Source organism: Chenopodium album, chromosome 20, assembly GCF_948465745.1.
Source record: "Chenopodium album chromosome 20, dcCheAlbu1.1, whole genome shotgun sequence".
Lineage (NCBI taxonomy): Eukaryota > Viridiplantae > Streptophyta > Magnoliopsida > Caryophyllales > Amaranthaceae > Chenopodium > Chenopodium album.
In genome coordinates this window covers 7,182,621-7,190,365 of record NC_137853.1, presented here as the reverse complement: position 1 = coordinate 7,190,365, position 7,745 = coordinate 7,182,621, and the positions used below count along the sequence as shown (strand labels likewise).

General features: G+C 33.9%; 1 long non-coding RNA gene across 1 annotated transcript; it reads left to right on the top strand.

Annotated features, from left to right (window-relative positions):
* Positions 1 to 1,293: 1,293 nt before the first annotated feature.
* On the top strand, positions 1,294 to 6,811 carry LOC145596534 (uncharacterized). Its single transcript, XR_014103253.1, has 5 exons — positions 1,294 to 1,578; positions 3,175 to 3,228; positions 3,993 to 4,017; positions 5,927 to 5,987; positions 6,692 to 6,811. It is a non-coding gene; the product is annotated as an uncharacterized LOC145596534 (long non-coding RNA).
* Positions 6,812 to 7,745: the final 934 nt, after the last annotated feature.

The following is a 7,745-nucleotide window of genomic DNA, read 5'->3' as shown; positions in this document are numbered from 1 at the left end:
TGCTAGTTAATAACTTAAACCTTAAATGAACAATTTCCTAGTCTTGAAAATAATGGTACGTAAACACTTAAATAATCGTAAATAAGAAAGTATTTATAAAATATACTGTATTGATTTATACATAGTTTTGTCATACATTCAATGCGGATCTACATAGTCACAAGGGGTAGCATATGCTCCGTAAATAATTTGTAAAACCATTCAAAATTGTGATTATGCAAAAAGCCCTAAGTCTCATTATTCCAACTTTTTTTTTTCTCTAAACGGGGTTGATTGATTACAGTGTAGTTCTAATTGTTATGGGATAATTAATAGACTGGAACGTGAATATTGACGAGTCTCTATTTTCATATAAAATTGAATTAAAAAAAAAAAAAACTATAGAAAGAATATATTATCAAAGAACAAAAGAAATCATAGAAAGACTATAAGTTTGTACACTCCGTAACTGTTTTGATTCATTATCCAACTATTATCAAAGTACTAATAATAAGAGGAGGTTAATGCAAGTTAAGTAAGTCTGCCAAGTCATAACCTTAGAAAATGTAGTGTATAAGCAAGATATATATTAGTAGGAGAATGATTCATATAGTGAAGTAGTAAACATATAGAGAAGGAGTGCAGACTACGACTGCTCTCTGTCAAATCAATACTCTATGTCAAAACAATATTAGGACTCTGCTTTTTTGCCTATTTCAATTGAAGAATACCTATTACCAGACTTTTGAGTTATATAGGACAATACCCTTCTTATATAACATAAAGTCAACTATGGACATTAAACAGGTGAAGGGTCAACTAGAAAAAGCTCTTTTCTAACTCTTGGACTGGTTTTGATTGCAATTGAATTTAGTGAACAATACTGTGTACACCACCATACTTATATGGAATCAGTGAATCGCTGCTAGTTGGCATGATAGATGAGTGATGACATAGCTTGGGTTGTGACAATCTGACAGAGAGAAATGAATTAGCCTATTACGATATCTAAGATATGAATGTTTTCTTTAATCCTATCAAAAAGGTGAAAGGCTTGTACACCACCATACCTATCAGGATTATGTTTTTTTTTTTCTAATGTGTCTTAGTTTTGTTAATGAGAATTGAGAAGTGTTATACGAATCAGCTTGCAACCATTATATTAAGTATCATCACTACTTAGCTTAATGTATGCTTGACTCTAGAATAGATATGCACTAACAGATCCTAAAATTGTATTCATAGTTCATACTGTTTAGGAAATAGGGTGGTCTAGTTTCTTTGCTGATGTATGTTAACCACATATTCTAGTCTATTAATATATTACATTGCTAACCCTACTAGTTTGATAATGGATAAGGGGTTAATCAAATATGACAAGATTTTTGTATTGCCTCAAATGCCAAGTATATGGTTCTGGAAACATTGCTGCTAGCGTAAGTTGTATCAGCCGGCTCCTTCTTGCTGCCACATTCGATTAGCTTTCCAAAAACGACCCCGACAGCATTGGTTCACGGAGACGTCCGTACGACCTCCACGGCAGCTGCTCAGCGCCCATAATTTGTCCCAATTGTATCTTTCTACCATCAATTGTGAGAGGTTAGCCCTAGTTTTCCCTTTTTAATTTTTTTTTTATTCATATGTATATTGTAGTTTAATTCCTAAATTAATTTGATAATAGGTGTATGTATGAGCGTAAATTTCTAAAATTTCATGGTGATAATGCAAAATTTTTATGAGTATAATTTGATGCTTTACTTGAGTGGTGGAATTTGTTCATGTGAGAGCTCTGTTCCAGTAATATAGTTCTTCAAACAATATCATTGCATGCAATAATTCATTAATTTATTTCTTAATTTGGTTATATATTTTAAATTGTGGTTTTGTGTGTTTTGCATGCTGGAATTCTTTATTTAGAATATGGAGAACTCTGTTTTATGCGCGGGGAACTTGTAGAAACAGGAGGTGACGTGTCATATATTGGTGGTGAGAATAGATTTTTGCTAGTCAGTAGTTCTATGGGTTTCTCAGAGGTTCTGAGTAAGATATATGAAGTTGTGGGGTGTGATTCTCGATATTCTGAGTTGAAGATGAGAATGAGGTATCCTACACACAACTCATATGCAGCCATTCGATTGAATGATGATAGCTCATTAAAAAACATGTGGGCTGCTGTAATGTCTAATATTCAATTGTATTTAGAATTGGTTCCCAAGCAAGCAAGTGTGGTAGATAACACGGGTTCTTTTCCTACCGTTCAATCTTTGTCGGGTATGGTCCCAAACTCGCCGGGAAGAATTCCTAATGAAGAGAGGGTATCATATACAAGAATGCTTCATGATGATCATTTTGTTGTTGATCATTTATTGGATGTGACTTCTCCAACACCCTCACCTCAATCATGCTTTGCTTCCTTTGTTGTTTATAATTTCTCAAGTTATTATGAAATTTTATAACGAGTGATTACATTGTTACATATTCCTATTTGCAATTTACGTTGATAATTGAAAGGTTAATCAATTTTATATGATTTTCGAGTCTAATTTACTTAATTGAGTTCAATTTGGTTGCATGTATTTTATTTTATTTTTATTTTTTTTTCCGGGTTGTGGGTCTGCTGGGTGCTGCGTGCTTCTGTGCTGTGAGCCCTTGAATCCAGTTTTGAGTCTTACACTTGCACTCAAATTCAATTTATATTTTATTTGATTGATTAATTGCTAATTTGATAATTCAATATAATCTATTGTAATTTTCGATGATATGATTGTACACGAACTTGGCAGAACAAATACTGATAACTTTTGAATTGTTATGTTGGTAAATTGGTGTTTTCGTATCGGTAATGCCTTATGTATTAGATGGTGATTGATTTAATGTAATTGGTAATGTGGTTTGGATAATGATGAGAATTGAGGATTTGAGGTAGTATATCAATATGGTATTTGATTTGGCTAGTTTTTTGCATAAATTAGATAGAACTCAATGTGAGTAATTTTAATGTTTTAAAAGTAAATTTAGATTGTATATGGAACTTTCATCACTTTTTTGAATTCAATAGTTTATTCTTTATTGGTTAATTTATTTAGTATTTCTTTATTTTTTGTAAATTTTGTCTTTAATCTTCGTGGCCCTTCTCAATTTACTAGGGATAATTTAGTTATATTAGAGCTGATTTTGCACTCTTTCATATTGAAGGTTTGAGTTGATGTTTCGGAGCGTGCCATACTTGTCACAATATGCCTGTGTTAGGTAACCACTACCTATTACTTTTAAAGCATGTTATTATGTAAATACTGTGACATATGTGTTCAGTTAATCAGTTATGTGGTATTTTTTATGAAGGTTCTGTTGTGGTTTGTTTTAATTTATTTTCTACACATGTAGCCACGCCGATGATTGTAGTACTATTCTTGGTAATTGCAATTAGGATAATCGTATTTTTGAATGGTTATTCAAATTTCAAACATTACTAATCTTCAGTAGGTGATGGATGGATCTTGTAATTATGGTTGATTTTGGTGACTCGTTTTATGGTATAAGGCTCATGAATTACCTAACTGGTGGCCTTAAGTAGATGCCCTTAGGTGAGAAAAAAAGCAGGATTTTCTAACTTATCATGGTGAGGTTAATACCCTAGAGAGGGAATGGTTTTCAATTGTCCTATATGTGGATATTGTTTTAGGTGTTTGGAAAGTGAGGAAAACACTATTCCAAATGGCGAAAAATAGATCATGGCATTGATTTAGGTTTTGATAATAAAACGTAACTATGAGCGTGGAATGGAAACATTAGACGCATGATAGTTCGATTTCGAAGTTTTTCAAGAGATAAATATGGTTGATTTTGATTTCTTAAGTTATTTCTTGCATGTATTTGTGCTTGATGTTTATTATATATTATGTTACTCTTGCCACCACTGACTGATATGTATTATGTCTTTCGTCTGCTGCTTGTTCTTCCTTTGGGGTTCAACCTATGACAATCCAATGGGGACTAATATCAATGGGGAGCAGTGGGCGTAACTTGCTTGCAGAAAAGGTATGGAAATTCTAAGAACTTGATTCCAGTTTTGCATTTGAAAGTATAGTTAATTTTGTATAAAAAGATCATTCATTGCTTTGGTCTTAAGATTTATTAGGATGGTTGTTTGCAACGAACTAGCGTGGTGCGATTAAATAAATTGGACGGAAGATTGTTTTGGATAGATTAAGTTTAGAGCTTGCGTACACTCGTTAATGGCTTTAGGCCATCACTCTCCAAAGAACTTACTACTATCATATTCTGCCTGTTTCTCTACTCTAGACTACTTTATTTATACTACTACTACATTGCATAAGTTGGCAACAAGGCCTTAATTACTACAAGTACTACTCTTGCCTTCTTCCTACTTTACCACAGTCGCAAACAAACACCCAGCCTGCTTGTTGTTGGTCTGCTGCTCTGCTTGTTGTTGTTGTTGGTCTGCTGCTGTCCCTTCTGTTGTCTGCAGTCGGTGAGAACGGTGGGTGGTGGTTCATTGCATTGTTGTAACCTTTAGCAATCAATGTTGCTGTCTAGTATGGGAATAATATTCCCATTTCCTAATGTGCTACTGTATATAGCTTCTGGGTTTTAGCAGGCTGTGAAACTTGGCTTGGGTTACTGGATTTGTCACCCGCATTGGCTTTTACTGTTGCATTTAATTTTGTAAAATCAGGGATGTCCTTATAGCATATAACACTTGAACAGAGCCATTGTCTTGTTTTACACAAGGTTATTACAAAACTTAATGCACCTCAAATAATCTAATTACTTAAAAATATCGTAGGCTAATAAGTTGGGATTTGTTTTACAAAATAAAATAAGGTGTTGTAAATTGTAAACCTGAAACTCAAATGAAGTGTTTTGTGTCCAATCTGTCCATTGCTAAGCTAGGAGAACTAATTCTTAGTTGCCTACTGGTGGTGGTTACTCTGTCCTTAACATTTTTGTGCAGAATTTCTAATAATAATGCTAATATTTCTAATAATTTAGATTTTATTCATTGTGTCTTTGTGGGAGTAATACTCCTCTTTATCACTGAAGTGGTACCCTTGTCATAAATGTAGCTTACCAGCTTAGAACTCGCCAAAAAAAAAAAAAAAAAAAAAAAAAAGCTTACCAGCTTAAAATAGGAAAGAAGACTCATCAATCTGACAAAAACTTTATTCTGCTAGCATAACTCTCCAATTGGGAGAGACTAAAGCAGCCGTGAACTAATTTTGGGTCTTTCTCTTGACAATACAACTATGAATGGCACTATGAAAAGATCTCCCAGCTGGATTACAAGTGCTAGTAAGGGAATATTAGTCTGGTTGGTGAGTTAGTTACTTAGTTTTCCCGACCATAAGACGAGCATATTCCTGCTATAGCATAAAAGCGATGGGTTTAGTGGGTCGGTTCTTAGTCTTCTTACTAATAGCTTTTCTAGACCGGTAACTATCACTAGCCATGCTATCCATTAGCTCCCAAAATAACGATGCACACTTATCATTCTCCCTCACTGATATTAGGTACTTATTTCCCAATTCCCATAGGCAATTGCATTTCAAAATTAAAAACACATTCGATTTCCTAGGAATAGCATAAATTTGTTTGGTTGTTAAGAAGGAATTTGCAGGGAGATTTTGAGTTACTTGGGGGGTGGGGGAGGTTGGTAATTTAATTTCTACGTTTTGTAGGCATTGGAAATTCCCATAAATTTGCAATGCCTATATATTTCACTTTTTATAGTCAATCAAACAAAATCCCCATTTCTGAATTCCCATGAAATTTCTAATTTCCCCATTTTTTTTTAACCAAATATTTGCATATAAGTGTTTGCAAGCAGATTGTTATTCTAAGTGTATATATAGGTGTGGTTGATGAATGTCTAATGATTTCTAGTTTTTGATATAGATATATTTTATCTTTTTTTTTTTTTTACTAGGAATCCTTGTTGTTTCGGGCCATGAGGCCTCTCTATGAGCCATTAACTAAATCAGTGAAAGGTAACAAGTAGATTTTCATCACTTTTATTGTGTTCTGTCAATCCTATTTTCTAGATGTCACTAGATTTTGTTTGTTTACTTCTCTTTATTTAATTATTTTTATTATTTGTATAATGGTAGTAAACTGTCCCATTTTACAGTAACGTATCATGTTCTATGAAGACAGACTACTTTATGTTACAGCGTTGTGCTCAAAATGGGATTCCATTCTTTTCAGTTCCCTTATTACTAAATCAAACGGTAGAAATCTGGTTCAGTTCTTAAGTTGTAGGGATAATTCTTCTAACCAATAATATTGGAAGTTTGGCTGAATGCAGCTATGCTTACAAACTTCGACATGCATCTAAGACAGTTCAAATTTCTTGAACTATATTTATAATATATAAAATTTCTGTGCTTCATTGTCTTTTACTCTTATGGATGCATTTTAATGGGAAACTAAAAAAAAAAGCCTGAATAATAAATGATGTACAACGTTATCTTGAAATTTGAATTTTTCAACATCTATGGGCTGGGTCTTTAAGCACCTACACTGGGATGGTACATGGGGTGGTAGAATTGAGTACCACCTTGCGTTCACCTCATTAGACAGTTTTTTTTATAGGTCTAATGGGCAATGTATCAAGGCTGGGATATATAGCTGTTGCTACCAGCTTCCATATTGATTTTTGAGCTTAATGTATGGATAATGTTGATTTCTGCAGTGGAGGAAGACAGGGTCTGTGCACTGAACAGACCTTGGTTTAAGAGTCCCTCTCCGGCTTCCCTAAACCATTCTTTTACGTCCTCTATGCATTCATCTTTTCGAATCGTGGTTGTTGGAGACATTGTAAGCTCTCTTATATTTTTTATCACTATCTACGCAGATCTCTCTCATTCTCAATTCCTATCTTGTAAATTTCTTAGTTGAGGAGTCCTTTTATTCAAGCTTTCTTTGTGTTTTAGTTGATGTTTTGTTAAGTGCTGTCCTTTTCTTCTTTAACACATTTCTCACAGTCACACTTGCTACTTTTATTCTTATATGAAGCATGAGGATTGGGAACTAGAGCATGATTACAAGGCGCTCAAATTTTTGCAGGTAAACACACCTCTTCTATCTGTTCATCATGTCTTTTACCTTTTTACTTTTTTAGATATACAAAGCTCCGCTTCATTTTGGGACTAAGGCTTTGTTGTTGTTTTTGTTGTACAAAGCTCCACTTCATTTTTCTTTCTTTTTTTCCTCTCTTTTTCTTGTGGACTTAGTTTTAACGTATGTCTTTCTTAGTGGTGGTGGATTTAAACAAGTATATATAAAACAAATTCAATGAATCCACATGTTTGCTTTATCTTGACTACAATTCATATGAGATATGAAACAGAATGCCGTAGATGGGAGGGATGAAATACAGAAAAAGAGGGAAGAGCTGCAGTGAGAAATTAGCTCTGTTGGACAGTGAGCTTGCTATGAATTCGGTTAGACTGTAAGAATTTGTAAGAAAGGAAAACTGAGTAGAGAGAGTAGATAAGAGAAGGAAGAAGATAGTATGTATTGATATTCAACAATGAGCATCCAATACACCTTTCATTTGAGAGGAAAGGGCTCTCCCAGAGTTAATCACACTCAATTAACAAAATAGCATGATCATTACAGCAGATTATTCCCCCCTAATATAGACTAAGCCAGCTCAACACTTGCCTAAAGATTCCCCTTAATCCATAACAAACTTTCTTAACAGAATTATTGCATTAAAGACTCTTCTACCCTTGGCTTGCTTA